Source organism: Panthera pardus, unplaced genomic scaffold (assembly GCF_024362965.1).
Source record: "Panthera pardus isolate Hobbes unplaced genomic scaffold, ASM2436296v1 HiC_scaffold_25, whole genome shotgun sequence".
Classification (NCBI taxonomy): domain Eukaryota; kingdom Metazoa; phylum Chordata; class Mammalia; order Carnivora; family Felidae; genus Panthera; species Panthera pardus.
This window is the reverse complement of record NW_026526821.1, coordinates 54,250,846-54,268,178: the sequence shown is the minus strand read 5'-3', so window position 1 is coordinate 54,268,178 and position 17,333 is coordinate 54,250,846. Positions and strand designations below refer to the sequence as shown.

The window sequence follows — 17,333 nt, the reverse complement described above, 5'->3', positions numbered from 1 at the left end:
TAGTGTTGTGGATGGAACGGTAAATTGCAGACCGTCTCCACACCTGATAGAGGGAAGAAAGAGATCTGTATACAGATGGCTCTGATACCAAACACAACACTTATTTTGAGTCTATGTAATAGCAGTTATCATTAACTGAGCAGCACTTGCTGTGAGCCAGGTCTGGCCGTAAGCACTCACTCATTTCTCCTGGCCCTAGGCAGCACGTGCCAGCTCAGGCTGGTCTAGAAAGGTCTCTGGGTTTGGAGCCTTTGCCTCCAGCCTTGGGGTTGGCCTTGAACCCCTCCTGGGTCTTGTGTCTGCTCCTCCCTGAGGCACGAGCCACTAGTGGGGTTCCTTCAGCTCGGGGCCTGTATGTGTGTTCAGGAAAAGGAAGAATTGTCACCATCACAGGGCTGTGAAGAAGAACTGAATGCTTTTGTAAAGGACCTGGCACGTGCTGGCCCACAGTATGGCTCTGGGGAGAGCTGCAGCCTGGCGCTTCCAGCTCCTGTCTCCACCACTGCCTTTCATTTTTCTGCCTCCTCCAGTCCTGGCCTCTGCCCCTTCCTCCCTCCCACCCTCCCCAGGCTCCAGCATTGCCCCTTCCTGGGTCTCTTCCCTCCCCACTTGTCATGGAGGCCAGGAAGGCTGCCCTCCTCCTGGCTGGCTGCCTCAGTGCCCGACCCTGCCTGGCCCCTCTTAGCTGAGTGACCCCTGGGCAGCTTTCCTGACCTCTGCTCCTCATCCACATCTCTCACGAGTGATCCACTCAGTGCCTGCTGTCTGGTGGCTGCCCGTTCCTCCTGCCCTCCTGATCCATAGTCCACAGCCCTGCGTTACTCAGCCCTCTTCCTCTTTCTTGGGTCCTTTTCTTCATACTGAAGGAGGGTCACTTCAGTGCCGTGGAACGTGTGGAAACCCTAGCCCCAGTTATGATCCAGTTGCTGGCCCTGCCTGGGCCAGCTCCCCCATCTGGACTGAAGTGTGCACCCCTACCCAGTGTTCATTGTTGAGGTCCTAGCCCCCTTGCATGTCTGTGTTCGGGGATAGAGCCTCGAAGGAAGTCCTCAAGGTTAAAGAAGTTCATGGTGGGGCGGGGATCTGATAGGACTCGAGCCCTCCTGAGAAGAACACCAGGGAACTGGGTGTCTTTCTGCCACGTGAGGACATGGCGAGGAGGCGGCTGTCTGCAAGCCAGGGACAGAGCTCTCAGCAGGAACCAAATCAGCCCACACCTTGATCCGGGACTTTCAGCCTCCAGAACTAGGAGAAAATCAGTTTGTGTTGTTTAAACCACCCACTCTGTGGAATTTTCTTACGTTAGTCCAGGCGAACTGATGCAGTGAGCCTCATCGGGCCCCTCACTGTGGGGGAGACCATCCACCCCCAACCCCTCCGAGGACATCCCTGCAGCCAGGTTCCCTCATGTGAAAAAGGAGGCTTGCCTTGACAAGAATGAGGGGTGGGATGGGGAGATGGAAATCGATGTTTTTTTTGCTTTACTTTGGACCCATGCCCATTCTGTAAGAGGAACTCATCCCCTGGTGTGAGCCCGGCTCCTCTGTGACGAGGACTGTGTGCAGACTCCTGGCTCACAGGTCACTTGGTAGCAATTTGCAGGACCAGGGGGACCGAGTAGACTCCTGCCTCTCATTTACTGCCCCCCAGGGGCCAATTCTACTTGGGACCCCACTCTAGATTGTATCTGCTGCACCAGGGTGCAGACATGGTGGTGGGGGGAACTTTTAAGCACTGACTTTCTTTTCTCTTTTGTTTATTTGAATTTGGGGGGTTTGGAAGAGGGAGGAAGGAGACCAGTTCTGAATACAGTGAGTCTTTCTAACCAGCTATGTGAATTGGAGATCAAAGTGAGACACTATTGCTGTCATTGGTTGAAAGGATTTTTGTGGCCTGGAAACTCCTGCACTCATAAAATACTCTCCAGTGGAGTAAGCCATTGTCTAAAAGTAGGTTAAAAGAAGAGGGAAATTCTTCTGTTTGCTGCCGTTTCTATCAGCCCCATTTACGTTATGACTGTTCAGCCTTTTGCGTATGCTTAGGTTTTTTTTTCCTCTGGTTTGTATCCTTGGATTCATAGTCTATCAAAATGAACTTCTCATTAACGGGGATGGATATTCTGAAATTACTATTGTCTGTCTTCATCTCAGCAAATACTGTAAGTGGTATTCATATATGTGTATGTATGTATGTGTTTGTATGTGTTTGTATGATATAGTAGGGTATTACCTAGGGTGCATTAGAGAATTATATACATTACATAAAACTCTTCCGTTGGCCAGGGCAGAACTTAGTAACCATCCCCAAGGTGCCTCCTCTGAGTTTTCTAGTTTTTGTTTCTTTTCTTTAAAAGTTCTGTATCTGTGGGGCGCCTGGGTGGCTCAGTCAGTGAAGTGTCCAGCTTTGGCTCAGGTCATGATCTCATGGTTTGTGGGTTTGAGCCCCACAGTGGGCTCAATGCTGACAGCTCAGAGCCTGGAGCCTGCTTCCGATTCTGTGTCTCCCTCCCTCTCTGCCCTTCCCCTGCTCATACTCTCTCAAAAATAAATAAACAAAAACAAATATTTAAAGGTTCTGTATCTGTAAAATGCATGCTTTTTTCCTAGTTTCCCTTGATTCCTTCTCTTCATTTTTTAATAGCTTTAAATCAATTATAAACCATTGTAGTTCAGTACTCTGTGCTTCAAGACATCTGTATTAATTCTGGGCATTTTTGACACAGTAAGACTGCAGTCAGGGCAGTGGATCTCTTATATATTGCCTTGAGTTCGTAAAAATGTATTCTAGTTGCTTTAATCTTATCAGAATGCGTAAACATTGAAAAAAATTTTTTTTAATTGGGGGCACCTGGGTGGCTCAGTCGGTTAGGCGTCTGACTTCAGCTCAGGTCATGATCTCACGGTTTGTGGGTTCGAGCCCCGCATCGGGCTCTGTGCTGACACCTCGGAGCCTGGAGCCTGCTTCCGATTCTGTGTCTCCCTCTTCCTGCCCCTCCCCTTCTCCCACTTTGTCTCTCTCTCAAAAGTAAACAAACATTAAAAAAAAAATTTAAAAAAATATCTTACCAGAATGCTAAGCAGATACAGACAAGCCCCAATGTAGAGTATACGACGGCCGGGATGTATCGATGTGTGTGTCTCTGCCAGTGTTTCCTTCCCCAGGCCCCCAGTCTCTTGTGCTCAGACTGCCCTTCCTCAGTGGGTAGACTGGGACCTTCCAGAGGGGTGAAGACCAGGCCAAGGTTGCATTTGTACGTGCACTTGACCCAGGTGCACATAAAATGGTTTATAACTTTTTCCAACGAGAAAAAAATTAACCTGTTTCTTTTGATCCAAAGAAGAGCGTTCTTTCCAATTGAAGAACCGTTTCACGGAGTCTTTTTGATGAAAATGATTCTCTTGGTAGATAACATCCTAATATGGGCAATAAAATGTGTCTGAGAAGCACGTTGTATAGTGTTTATTGCCCGTAATGAGCTCTTGTGAGGATCTGGCCCTGTGGTTCGTGGTTTTGAAACCTGAGATTGTTCCAGATTAGCTGCTCCCACCTCCCAATTTCTGCCTCAGGAGTCTGGAGTGGGCCCCAGCAATTCACATTTCTAAGAAGCATCCAAGTGCTGCTGCTGCTGCTGCTGCTGGTCAGGGCACACGAGGAGAACCACTGTCCTGGCCACCAGACAACACTGGCCACTGGCAATAGTTAACTCCATTTCCACAAATGGATGTTGACTTCTGTCTTCACCCCCTGCTTGGAGGAGGAGCATAGAATCAGCCTGATGTGTAGTAAGTATAGTCATGTGTTAAATGCAAACGCACAGAAGAGGCTTATCTTGAAAACATCTTAATTTTTATTGCTTGTGCTATGTGAAATGTTATTTCCCATTTATAGAATGGGAAGAATTAAAAGTTGATTTGTGAGCTAAAAATACAGTAAGTTCCTTCTTCATCAAAACCCATAAATAGGCCTGCACATTCAGACATAAAAGCAAACCATTAAGAAACAGTGCTCGCGTCCTTAGAATTTGTTGATCGGATTACAATTACAGACTCTCGTTTCTTCACTTCCTGCAGCTTGTGTAACTGCCTACCACTTATTTTTAGTAGGTCTTGCACTGCTGACTCAGAGTGGTAACCAGTCTCGGTGCCGCTCAGTGCCATAGGCTGGCAGGTGGCCAGGCTCTTAAGACGGGTAAGGTTATACGCCTGGGCACTGTGTCAGGTGGCGTGCTGGCGAGCGGATCCTTGGGGGGATCAGCAGCCCCTTCCCCTGACCCCTTCTTGCTCCTCCACACCCCGGAGAGGAGCCATAGATGGAGCTGCCATTTCTGGGGGGCTTGGGAAATGTGCCAGGTGGTGCTGCACGAAGCGTCTCACCACCTGATGGGGTATCTCACTGCCCTTCACCCTCCAGCCTGTCTTCACTCTCAGGCAGAGGGGGCTCAGCGCCACGGTGGGCTGCTGGAACCTCTGGCCTTTGGCTTCCATTCTCGCCACACCTGGAGTAAGTGTAACTAGGTAGAGCTGGTCTTTGGTGAGCTCCGCCTCTGTCTTTAAGGCTGCTGTCCAGATGGGCCTCTTGCCACCAGCTGTGCACACAGGCAAGTCATGGGAGGTGCTTTGACCTCTGACCTGTGCCAGAGCAAGACCCTGGCTGATTAGCCCGTGCACCACGTGGCCGGCGAGGAAAGCTGTCACCCACAGAGGTTTCATAAGGAATCAGCCAGAATGAAACTATCCTCCCTTTCACGTCAACACACAGATAGGAACCACTAGGATGGTTCTCTTATCGCTAGAACTTGACAAGGGTTGGATGACATAGCTTGGGTGCTGTCACCTCCAGCCAGGAAACTTCGGAGCTCTGGAAATACCCTTAAGTAACATAACTGGCAAGGCGCCTGAGCCACCCTGAAACCCGCTTGGCCCTGGGGCTCCGCCATTCTGCACCTTCCTTTTCTCATTTGTTAAGTGAAGGGCTTAGAGCACATCTTTAATCCTTTCCCCCCTAGGACTTAAATTCTAGTAATTTGTAAGAGAATGTTGATTTCATCTGGAGAAGCCTGGGGAAGTGATGTAAATTACAGCCACACTGATGGGAAATTGATCATTTTTCATCTTCCTCATTTAACCTCTTTTGCTTTCACGTCCTTCTCCTGGCCCCAGAGAGCAGTGAGCGGGCAGGGATAGTCTCTGCCAATTTCAGGGCAGGGCATTGTATGGGTGCTTCCAATACCAATTTAGTGAATGCACCTTCCCTTCTCCCTCAGTCCTCACCAGCCAGGATTTTCCAGCAGTTTTATCTTGGCTTAATGTCCTTGGGATATCCTTGTTCTTTACTTGTGTATCAGCAGTTCATTGTATGTTTACAGAGTATTCTGACGGACTCTCTTTATCACAACTGATCACAGTGACCTCTCTAAGTAAGTGCTTGGTAAGTGTATTAATTTTTATAATTTTACAGCTCAGGCAAACCAGTGCTGCGCATTCTCATTGCAGCCGTGAGCTGGAAAGAGTGTACTTAGTGTGCTCAGTGTAAAAACGAGTCACTGCTGTTGCTACTTGTGTTTTTCACAAGACACTAAAATGTTTTACTGTCTACTGTATATTCAACAGCTGAGTAAGTTCTCAACATTTACAAATTTTGAATGAATGGATTCTTCTTCTTCTTGGGGGTGGGTGGAGTTCAAATTACTAAACACCTTATTTTGGGGGGGGGAAGTGTATTCACAAACAAAAGGAAGAGCCTTGATGTCTTAGTAGTTGATAGTAAAAAGAAGACTTATAAGGGTGTGTCAGCTCTGTAGAGGTTCACCTTCGACCTGCTCCACCCGCCTCCTCTGCCCCGTCCTGCCTTGGTGGCTGGACAGAGCCATTAGATTTCAGAAACGCCGTTCCCTTGTGGTGTCGCTGGCACCTAGCCAATGTTCTGGGATTACTTTAGCGACCTTCCTGTGGAGAAGGTGGTTTGGAGCCTGGTGGTTTCTGAAGGCCCTTCAGGCTGCGCTATTTTTTTGATGTTCTTGACTGTCTCTCATTGTAAGCTGTGATTTCTTAGTTTCTGGGATAACCATATTCGGTGTAGATTTTTAAGGTAGAATCATAGAACGCATCCTCATGACTTCCCATTGTCAGAACTTCAGTGCGTCGTTATCAGTTAATGGCCAGTCTTGTTCCATCTAAACTCCTGCACACTCCAGTGGCTTATTTTGGAAACAAAACTGAGATACCGATTCGTTTCATCTGTAAATACTATAGTCAATACTCCAGTAACAGTAATTCCTTGATTTACCAAACCTGCAGCCAGTGTTCCTATTTCCCTAACTATCTCAAAAGTGTATTGCTGTCAGGGCACCTGGGTGGCTCAGTCGGTTAAGCGTCCAACTCTTGATCTCGGCTTGGGTCATGACCTCACGATTTGAGTTCCGGCCCGCGTCGGGCTCTGTGCTGATGGTGTGAAGCCTGCCAGAGAGCCTTCTGTCTCTCTCCTTTCCTCTCTGCCCCTCCTCCACTCTCTCTCCCTCACTCTCAAACATTGAAAAAATTTATTGCTGTTGAGCGGTCTATCTGATATCTCCACCCTCTCATTTTTACCCACCCCCCACCCCCCCCCCCCCCCCGCCCCCCGCATTGTGATTGATCTTTTGGAGAAAGCAAGTCTTAAGTTTTTTGGGGTTTGTCACAGCTGCAGCTTGCTAACCAGATCCTTACTTGACATGCCTCCCCACCCCCGTCCTGGTGTTTCCTGTAAGCAGCTGGTCAGGGCTGGAGCCCATTCTGTTTGATTTTCTGGCAAGAGTGCTTGATGGGTAGTGTGTGTGCTCCCGTTGGGAGGAGGGCATGAGAACAGGCAGCCTTGGTGATCACTGCCTCCATCCATAATTCATCAGGAGTGCAAAACATCCTGGTCGTGTCGTTCCTTCTGTGTTTCCTTGCCAGATGAAAGGAATATGCAGCTGTTATCCTGAGGTACGTTTACTTAGGAAAGTCTTGCCCCCTATTTGGCATCTTACAGAATAAATAGTTCTGGTTCCCCAGCATCCTCCATTAGCCACCAGTGAGGTATTTTGTGTGTCTTTCTTTTTAGAGACATTATGAGCTCATGACTTAAGGTATTTTTGCAGTATTTTCATTCATTGCCGCTGACATCCTTGTCACCCCTCTAAGTGTCCGGTTGCAGCCAAGCTGAGCTGTTGGAGGTCACTGCCATGTTCTGCTCATGCCCAGAGTCTGTGACATAGTCACATAGTCACATAGTCACTGAAAGTGAGGGCCGTGCCCACCCCAGACTGGGGCCCACATTTCTTCAAAGACCACGGTCTCCTTAGTAGGAAATGGAATTTGGGGACCACAGTTTGGGAGTTAGGGGCCATTGCTTCCAGGCCAGTTGTATCTGGACCTTTTCAGTGGATAAAGGTGGATTTGTTCATTGGTTTTGGTTTGTTTTCTCACATAATCCAATGAAAATTCATGCTGCTATATTTAAAAAATTTTTTTAAACTTATTTATTTATTTATTTATTTACTTATTTATTGAGAGAGACAGAGTGAGAGCGGGGGAGGGGCAGAGAGCGAGGGAGACACAGAATCCGAGAAACAGGCTCCAGGCTCTGAGCTGTCAGCACTGAGCCTGACCCAGGGCTCGAACCCAAAAACCATGAGATCATGACCTGAGCCGAAGTCAGACACTTAACCGACTGAGCCACCCAGACACTTAACCGACTGCCCCAGATACTGATATTTCTAATTCATAATTAGAATTAGAAGATATTTTACTTCTTTGGTTTTATTTTTGTATTGCTTTTCTCATATGCCGAAAGTTTTTGCCCCTAAAAAATTAGCATAAGAACTTATTTGCTTGATTATTTTATTTATACACAACACATAATGTTTAGAATACCTACCAACATTTTTACCAATAATATGAGTAGTGAAAACAGCTGAAGATATCTTTGTCCTTAAGGTTTATCCCACTAGGGAAATACAGTCAAATTACTGTGTTTCAAAGTCTTTTGGAATAATTTCCCTGTATGTTTATGCCATCAACTCAGTATATGACTTGGTTAATTGGTTTCCATTCTGCTTTTGATTTTTTAGGACTTAAAAAAGTTAATATTGGTTTACAGTTATATAAACCATTTCGATAGTTCCAGAGCCAAACCAACTGTGCTTAGAGAGGTCTCATTCTGTATTTTCAGCCTCTTTTTCTCTAGCCCTTCCCATCACTATTTTTAAAAAGATTTTTTGCTCCTTCCCCCTTTTGTTGCTTTTTAACGCAAGCACAGACATATATTCATACAGTTGTATATTTATTTTCAATATTACTCATTCTCTTAAATAAGTAATAGCGTACGTTACCCACTTTTCCCAAGCCTGAGTTCAGAGGTTGTCTTCTAATTACATGGCATACTGTGACTTAGCTAATCATGACATTGAATTTAACTGAATATGCATATTTATTCAGTGATTTTGGAAAGGGTAATTGTAGAAACTGCCGTCTAAATATTTTAATCATATTCCAAAATAGTTAAGAAAATACATGAATATTCCTGTCTTATTTTGGCTATTTTAAAACACACACACAACTTGGTCTATTTCATTTTCATGTATTCTAGTTCAGTGGGTCTCAGCGGGGTGATTTCGTTCCCTGGGAGACATTTGGCAATGTCTGTAGTGTCTGGAGACCTTTTTGATTGTCACAGCTCCAGGGAGGCTGTAGGTTACCGCCCTACAGTGCATGGGCCCGGCTCTGCGACAAAGATTTACCCACACCGACCCGTCAACGTGTCCCCGGGGAGAAACCCTCTCAGTTTCAAGCAAGCTTTTGAGAGCTTGGGTCACCTCACTTGACCCCCCTCTCTCTCTTCTCTCTCTTCTTCTTCAATAGATACATCTAGGACTTTAGGAAAACACAAGTCATTTCAAATGAAAAGACAGGAGAACATCAATGATGGGTGCCTCCCCAGGCTTGTATAAAGAAAAGTAACTCCGTACTTGAAAGCTCCATTTTAGTTTACTCTGGTATAGATCATGTGTAACCAAGTATTTTGGGGGGAGACAAATTCTGCCTTATCCGAGGTCTCAGGAAAGCACAAGTTGTTAGGTGTGTGTACCTAGAACACCAACTGGATGGTCCAAAGTGACTAAAGTTGAAATTTTGATGAGTTGGCAGTGTTCTGGGCACTTGGGTTCAGAATTGATCTTTGCCATATTATCCGTTTATGAAAGATTCTCATTCAAAGGCGCACATGAGTGTAGGTGACTAGTGGGAAGGTGGGCATTATTGCTGTCTTATGAAGTTATTTTGTCATTGGTGGTGTCCAAGCTAACTCTGAGGATGGTGTGCATTTTTCTTATCTCTTTCCTTTGCATTTTCTCTTTTTATTATCTTATGAAATACTCCATTTCAGCTAGAGAAAGGAGTGAATAATTCAGTTACCTTTTTTTTTTTTTGTAATAAACCCCAAGTGTATGAATGAATAAAAGAACAAGACTGAAAGAAGGAAAAAAAAATACCTAAGAAACATACAAAGATGGTATTTGACCACACACCCTTCCATCTCAGGGCAACTGCAAAATACCCTGGATTTTTTTTTTAAGATTTTTTTTTTTTTTTTTTTACAACACTGATTTTTATTTATTTATTTTTTAAATTTAAATCCAAGTTAGTTAACAGATAGTGTAATAATGATTTCAGGAATAGAATTTAGGGATTCATCATTTACATAGAATCCCCAGTGCTCATCCCAAGTGTCCTCCTTAATGCCCATTACCCATTTAGCCCATCCCCCTACCCACAACCCCTCCAGCCACCCTTAGTTTGTTCTCTGTATTTAAGAGTCTCTTGTGGTTTGCCTCCCTCTCAGTTTTTATATTATTTTTGCCTCTCTTCGACTTACGTTCATCTGTTTTGTTTCTTAAATTCCACACATGAGTAAAATCATACGATATTTGTCTTTCTCTGATTGACCTAATTTTGCTTAGCATAGTATGCTCCGGTTCCCTCCACATTGTTGCAAATGGCAAGATTTCATTCTTTTTGACTGCCGAGTAATACTCCATCGTATGTATAAACTACATCTTCTTTATGCATTCATCAGTCGCTGGACATTTGGGCTCTTCCCATACTTTGGCTGTCGTTGATAGCACTGCTGTGAACATTGGCGTCCATGTGCCCCTTTGAAATAAGCACACCTGTTTCCCTTGGAGAAATACCTAGTAGTGCAATTGCTGGGTTGTAGGGTAGTTCTATTTTTAATTTTTTGAGGGACCTCCATACTGTTTGTCCAGAGTGGCTGCACCAGTTTGCATTCCCACCAGCAGTGCAAAAGGGTTCCTCTTTCTCAATTGTATTGTGATTTTAATGCAATACGGATGAAAGGGGCATCCTCCCTTTTACAGGTAGGAGCCACCTGGGGGATAACAGCACTGTGTTCAGTTGCACTTGGTTGTTTGCAGAGAGGCCCTGGGAATGTGAGCACAGAGCATAGGAGGCCGATGTTTAAGGTGGGCAAGTCTGGTCCTTGATGGTTTCAGAGCTTTGGCTACCTTTTTGCCTTTGGTGGTGAACAAGAGTACCCAGTAGTTTAGTGTTATTCCAGAAGTTCCTGACATCGCTGCTCCTTTTCCTCCTTTTTCCACCTTGTACTTGCCCACTCTTTTGCATCGAGTAAATTAAGTGATTTGGGGAAAAAATGGATCGGCATTTCTCCTTGACACAATTAAATGCAATACAAATTCGATTCCAGGAAAGGAAATATATATCACTAGAATAGTTAAGATGTTAGCGATGACAGTTCACAGGTATGTCAGCCCTCTTAGGAGTTGGTTTTCTGGGATAAATTTTATGGACTTTTTACTGGTGAGCTTTAACACTTTGTGGTTGGTTTCGACGCTGCCAGTGGGTGTGGAAATGTGTTACGATGTAGGAGGGTGGTCTTTCAGAAATAGATTGAGCCATCAAAACTCCTTTTTGATTTTAGCTTTGTGGCCCTAAACATTTATTATCCTTTTTAGGTCTTTGACTCACACCTACCTTATCCCACCAATCCCTTTTCTTTCTGCCTCTTTCCCTGCGCCCACAGAAGAAAAGCTGACATTGATTTATAAGCTTTTCTTCCTTTGCCAAATTCAGAACCTTAGAAAATACCTCTATTTTAGCCTTTCTACTAGTTTTTTTGGGGGGAGGCCCTTAAATATGAGAGGGTTCTGAAGTCTGCGTCGACTTTTTTTTTTCCCTCTGCAGAATAAAACAAGAGTTTGTGCTGTTTCCGGGTGCCGAATGTTGCACTCACGGGTCTGGGGCAGGAAGGGACCACCAGCCCTGTTCCGTGTTGTTCCAGTGGAAGGGCAGAAGATGGTTTCCGTGTCTTCCGAAGTAAGAAAAGTCGGCATGCCCAAGTGGCAGGCTGCCAGTCTGTGTGGGCAAGTGGAAGGAAGTCCTGAAATACTGTGCCCACTCACAGGACGGCATTGTGGGGACTTCAGGGTTGGTGGAGAGTATAGCGCGGCCCTCATCATGTTGGGGTTCCTGTCAGGCCTGAGGGAGAGGGCTGTAATCACATTAAGGAAAAAATCACTGATTGGGTTTCTAGCAGCTCTCAACCGAGATGGGATTCGTTATGATTACCCCATAGTTGGAATGAGGGAGCAGAAGCCAAGCATGTGGTAACCACAGTTGAGACAAAGCACCTTAGATTGTGGAAGCCGATCGGCTTCTGCCTTTCTGTGGAAACAGGATGCTTCTGGAAAACAAAACCAGTTCGTAAATTTGGCCCTGAAAACTCTTTGAGCAATTTGGTGTGGAGTCATTAATTTATGGTTTCATAACTTTTTAAAGCTAGTGGCACTAACTGCAGATTTCTAAAGAGTTTAATCATCCTCAGGAAGGTCTGACTGTGGGACGACTGGCTGCATTAATCTGATTCAGTTCATTTCCGAAGAGAACAAAATTATAACTACGTTCTCATTAATTTACGGGTGTGATCCATCTATTTCAGAGCCAATATTAAATTATCTCCAATCTCCAGAAGATGTGTTTTTGAACATAAGTAGCTATAGGATTTAGGATTCTCTGAAAGGAGTAGATGTTAAGGTTAGCTTGCTGTAAGATTTGTTTTCTATCTGCTGTTATTATTTTGTTGAAAGAAATTTTTATTTGAAAGAATAATGCGTATAAACAAGCAAACAAAAGGCAGCTGAAATCTAACGTGGAGGAAAGCCTGCCTCCTGTCACCAGATGGCCTCACCAGAGGCAAGGCTTATAGTTTCTTGTACATCCAGAATGTTCTGGAAATATCTAAGTAATAGGTTACTCAAGTCATTACTTTCCTTATTGTCCCCCCCCCCCTTTTTCTTATAACATAAAGAGGTTTCTCTATTACTTACTTTTAAAAATAAGTAAAACCACTGAATACGTTTTAATTGCCGAATTTTTATGGTGTGTGAATTGTATCTCAATTTAATAAAAAGTAACCTTAGAGTTTGGGGACTGATTTAGAGAGAAGAAATGAAGGGTGAAATGCTTTTATTTTCGTATTGTCAGATACAAATAGTGAGGTTCCCCAAAGATCCCTGTAGCTAGGATTAAAAACCTATTTTTATGGGTTATTTAGATGGAGAAGCCTATAGTGAGCTCACCAAGGTTACTGATAATTAAGTTCAAATGGGTCATGAATCTCAACATAATGAGGATAAAGTGCGGGATGCACTTGAGGCAGCTTAACCAGGCAGCCAAGTGGTAGTTAAGTTTCTTCATAGATAAATGCATTTGGGAAAATAATCTCAAGTGTTCTTAACCGTATTTTTCTTAGTTAACAATCTATTTCTGAACTCTTTCCTCTTTAGAATTTAGAGGCATTCCTCCTTTTTTATGTGACTAGCACTTTGCATATAGATGTAATATATTTTACTGTTTACCTATTGATGGACATTTAGGCTGTTTCTATTTTTTTTTTTTTAATTTTATTTATTTTAAGAAATCTCTACACCCAGTATGGGGCTCAAATTCATGACTCCGAGATCAAGAGTTGTATGCTCTTCCCCCTGAGCCAACCAGGTGCCTCGAGGCTGTTTCTGTTTTGATACATCTTACCCAATTGCTTTTCACTGAGTTGTGTGATTTTGCATTTTTGTCACCAGTATAGGAGCTTCCCCACAGCCTCACCAATATGCCATTTTATTGTGATAAAATTAAATTTTTTTTTATTTTGAAATAAATTTAGGCTTACAAAAATTGCAAAAATAGTGCAAAATTCTCTGTATACCCTTCATCCAGCTTTCTCAAATGTTAACATTTTAAATAACCACATGGCAGTGATCACAATGGGAAGTTCACATGATACCGTGCTGTTACCACATTTTCTGATCTCTGACATTCTGATAGGTGAGCGGTGGTATCTTCCTATGGCTTTGGTATACGTGTTTTATTACAAGTGAAGTCCAGCATCTATCTGAAAGCCAGATATTTTCTTTCCCAGTTTCCTTTGCCCCTTTTCTTGATTTGCCGGTCTTCTAATCAATTGTAAGGAGCTCTCCTTGAATTAGGAAGAGTGTCACGAATTGCAAATATTTTTTTTCTTAACTTTTTATTTGTCTTTTGGATTTGCCTGGGGTATATTTTGCCGTGTAAAAAACCATTTTTATTTTTATGTAGATGAATTCAAACATCTTTTGTGGTTTCTGGATTTTTAGTCATAGATTTAAAAAAGTTTTTCCTTCAAGGCTATAAAGAATTTCTTCCATATGTCCTTCTATACTTTTATTTTTTCACGGTAAACCTTAGATGCATTTGGAATTCATCCTGTTGTAGGATGTGAAGTGTGGCTCCAACTTCGTTCCAGATGGCTACCAAAGTATCCCATCACTATTTATTGAGAAGTCGTGTCTTTCCCCCAATGACTGCAGCCAGCACCCATTGTCATATACTAAATTCCCAGAAGCATTTGGTCCTGTTTCTGTGTTCCTATTTCTAACGTTTCTGTAAGTCCTTTCCATTATATGCCATGCCCAAGTGAACTGCTGAGTTCTTTGAAAACTTCCTATTATTTTAAATAAGATAACCTTCTATGCAAGTCAATAAAAAGCACATCGCTGTACTTCTATATAAATAAATGAGAAGGCAGAGGCCCAAGGATCACAGAGTTGTTTTGGCCTGGGGTAGAAAGCAGATGGTTCCCTCTATTGTGTCCAAAAGTGCATACAATAGATCCCTTGCAAGAAGTCATTTAGAGGGTCCTTACCTGGACCACCCCTCTGCAGTCTTGCCATCTGTGTTCTTGGATGTGGGAGGCAGGTTAAGGATGCCTGGTGAGAAATTTGATTGAAAACAGTTAATGACAACATTTTTTTGAATAATGTTTTATTTATTTTTGAGAGAGTTGAAGAGGAGGAGTTGCAGAGAGAGACAGACAGAGAATCTGAAGTGCACTCTGTGCGGACGGCGGAGAGCCAAATGTGGGGCTTGAATTCGTGAACTGTGAGATCATGACCTGAGCCAAAGTTGGACGGTCAACCGACTGAGCCACACCCAGGCGCCCCTGACATTTTTTTTTTTTTGGTTAAAGAGGGGGAAGAAAAAGAGAGGGCAGGTGGGTAAGAATCCCCTGAAGCCTTTTCTTTGGTATGTTTAACTTTTGGTCTTTTGGAAATCTGTATCACTTAGAACTACCATGCTCATAGGACACAGTTAAGCCTCTCTTCCCACCAGTGTTTGACGGAGATCGTAACCAATTTCTCCCTTAGCACATGCTCCTCTGGAAGACGGTTCAGTGCAGTTGTTCAGCCTAGGTACCCCGTGCAGTCTGTCTGTCTGTGGTCTCCAGCACGAGAGGCGGCATGCATAAGGTCGAGGCCAAGGGCTCCAGATTCTCACTGCACCCGTGCACCTCTGTACGTCTGCTAACTTCCTTGCTTCGAATGGGAACAATGAAACCTCATCCTGATGTCAGGACTGAATGTGATAACGTAGGATTGGTGTTTAGCCTGTTAGTCTGTGGCACCCAGTAAACGCTGAGTAATGGACTGCTGTTGCATTGGTCTGTTTTCCTTCCCTCTTTAGTGCGTGAAACTCCGAGGCACACAATTCCTGAATTTGCAAGGTGATGGAAGATAGGGGTAACCTGGGAGTAAATGAGAGAGTGGCATGTATGTGTGTGACTGGCAGAGGTGAGGTGAGGCGAGCCTCAACATTCTGAGGTCCAAAACAAAAAAATGTTCGTTCTGTCTTTTGTTGTTTTTTTTAAAACAAATTTTTTTTTAAACCTTTATTTATTTTTGAGACAGAGCATGAACAGGGGAGGGTCAGAGAGGGAGACACAGAATCTGAAACAGGCTCCAGGCTCTGAGCTGTCAGCACAGAGCCCGACGCGGGGCTCGAACTCATGGACCGCGAGATCACGACCTGAGCTGAAGTCTGAGCCACCCAGGCGCCCCTGTCTTTTGTTGTTAGAGAGATGGACCGAGAGCGTAGGCGTGGTGCTTGGTGTCAGATATGACCAGTCGCAGAGGCAGGACTCATCAACTTTCCCGTACATCGAGGGGTTTTTGTTGCTGTTTTTTTGTCAAAAAGAATAATCCTTAAAATAGAGCATATGAAACAGATACCGTGGAGGAGGAATTGAAGCCCAAAAGGAGAGAAGTGAGCAGAGCACTTGACCACGTTGCATTCGAAGCTCCAGGTTCAGATGCGGTGTGTGCACACTCACAGGTGGATGGCAGAATCCCTGTTGATATTCTCTGCATGGCCTTGAAGGAGAGAAGTGCCGGGAGGTTGGAGCCGGTGAATGTTCTAATTTTCTAAAAGGAGAAGAAAGCAGGATCAGGAAAGAGACCGATAAACAGGTTACTGAATGGAGATGAAAGCTGGGAGCGGGGAGCCTGTCAGCATCTCTTCTTGATGCCACGTGGCTGGATTTCAGCAGTGTCTCGATAAAGTTGGACCCACTTACGTCTGTAGTGTTAATATACCTTCTCACTTTGGGCCCTCCCTTCTGACCCTGGTCATTCTTTAGGAGCCTTCTGGGCTGTTGTCTCCTTGGGGTTTCATCTGTGGTCATCTGCCCTCCTGGTACTCTAAGTCCCCCCAACCCTATCCACTGACCAGTGCATTTCCTCCCCTAACCCCATATCACCTCATGTGCTCCATACGTGGTTGGGGGATGGTTGTGTGTGTTTTATTTTCATAGTCTGTTTACACATACAAAAAAGGGTGTACAACATCAACAGAAAGAAAAGGAGAAAGTCTGAGGGACAGAGCCTGTGAGACACCTTTGTCGCATGCTTTGCTATAGCTCAAGGGAGTGAGGGGGTGTGGCTCATGGCCCAAAGGAAAGATGGGGAGTTCCAGAGACCTCCACCCATTGTCCTCTGATCTCCCAGTTGGCTGCTCATCTCCTCTGGGGGGACTGTCCTTGGTCTTCTCTGGCAGGCCCAATGCAAAGGTTGGGTGTTTAGGGGCAGGGTGGCCCTCGGCTCACTCCCCCACTATGACCAGAGGCATTTCAGTGTCTAATAGGGGGAACAAGGTAGTGTTTTCTCTGAGTGCCCCTATGCACCTGGGACTTCGTATGCCACTTAGTGTATACAACACATCTATATAACACATCTCTTCCTGCTATTTTATAGATGAGGAAACCTAAGCTTTAGACGTAGTAAGCCATTATGCCAAAAGACAGAGCCAGTAAGGGATGGGGCTGGCATTTCATTCCGAAGCCAAAGTTCGTTCACCAAACAGGCCCATCTCCCTGTGTATCAAACTATTATGTGAATTGATAGCTGGTGTGATGGCCTTATGGCCACCGAGTGTAGACTGCTAGTTTGATCTTCCCTGAGTGAAGGTCTCAGATGTGTGCTGTCCTTGGCAGTGATTTGTACCGCAGCATGGATGGAAACCTGGGTATCAGATTTGACCATGATAAATGGATGGAGTGATAGGGATCATCCAGGACGAATCAGAATCTCGAATTCTTGGGGTGCCTGGGTGGCTCAGTCGGTTAAGCGTCCGACTTCGACTCAGGTCACGATCTCGCGGTCCGGGAGTTCGAGCCCCGAGTCGGGCTCTGGGCTGATGGCTCGGAGCCTGGAGCCTGCTTCCGATTCTGTGTCTCCCTCTCTCTCTGCCCCTCCCCCGTTCATGCTCTGTCTCTCTCTGTCTCAAAAATAAATAAACGTTAAAAAAACTTTTTTTTAAAAAAGAATCTCGAATTCTTGCAGAGCTGGAACGATGGACTGAAACCGGCCTGGTGAAGCGGAGCAGGAGGATTAGTGAGGAGCACACAACGCTCAGAAAACACCTGCCCAGGTGTAATGAGAGGCCAACCCCCCCCCCCCCCCCGCCCTGCCC

General features: G+C 44.7%; 1 protein-coding gene across 4 annotated transcripts in view; it reads left to right on the top strand.

The window, feature by feature from the left end:
* NCK2 (NCK adaptor protein 2) overlaps positions 1-17,333 on the top strand; it is a 153,286-nt gene that overhangs the window by 47,522 nt on the left and 88,431 nt on the right. Inside the window, exon 1 of one of the 4 annotated variants that reach the window (XM_053890496.1) lies at positions 11,256-11,369. The exons of the other annotated variants lie outside the window; for them this stretch is intronic. The gene's annotated coding sequence lies outside the window, so the exon portion shown is untranslated. Of the gene's footprint in view, positions 1-11,255; positions 11,370-17,333 lie in introns of those variants that run through there. 4 annotated transcript variants of the gene reach the window in all.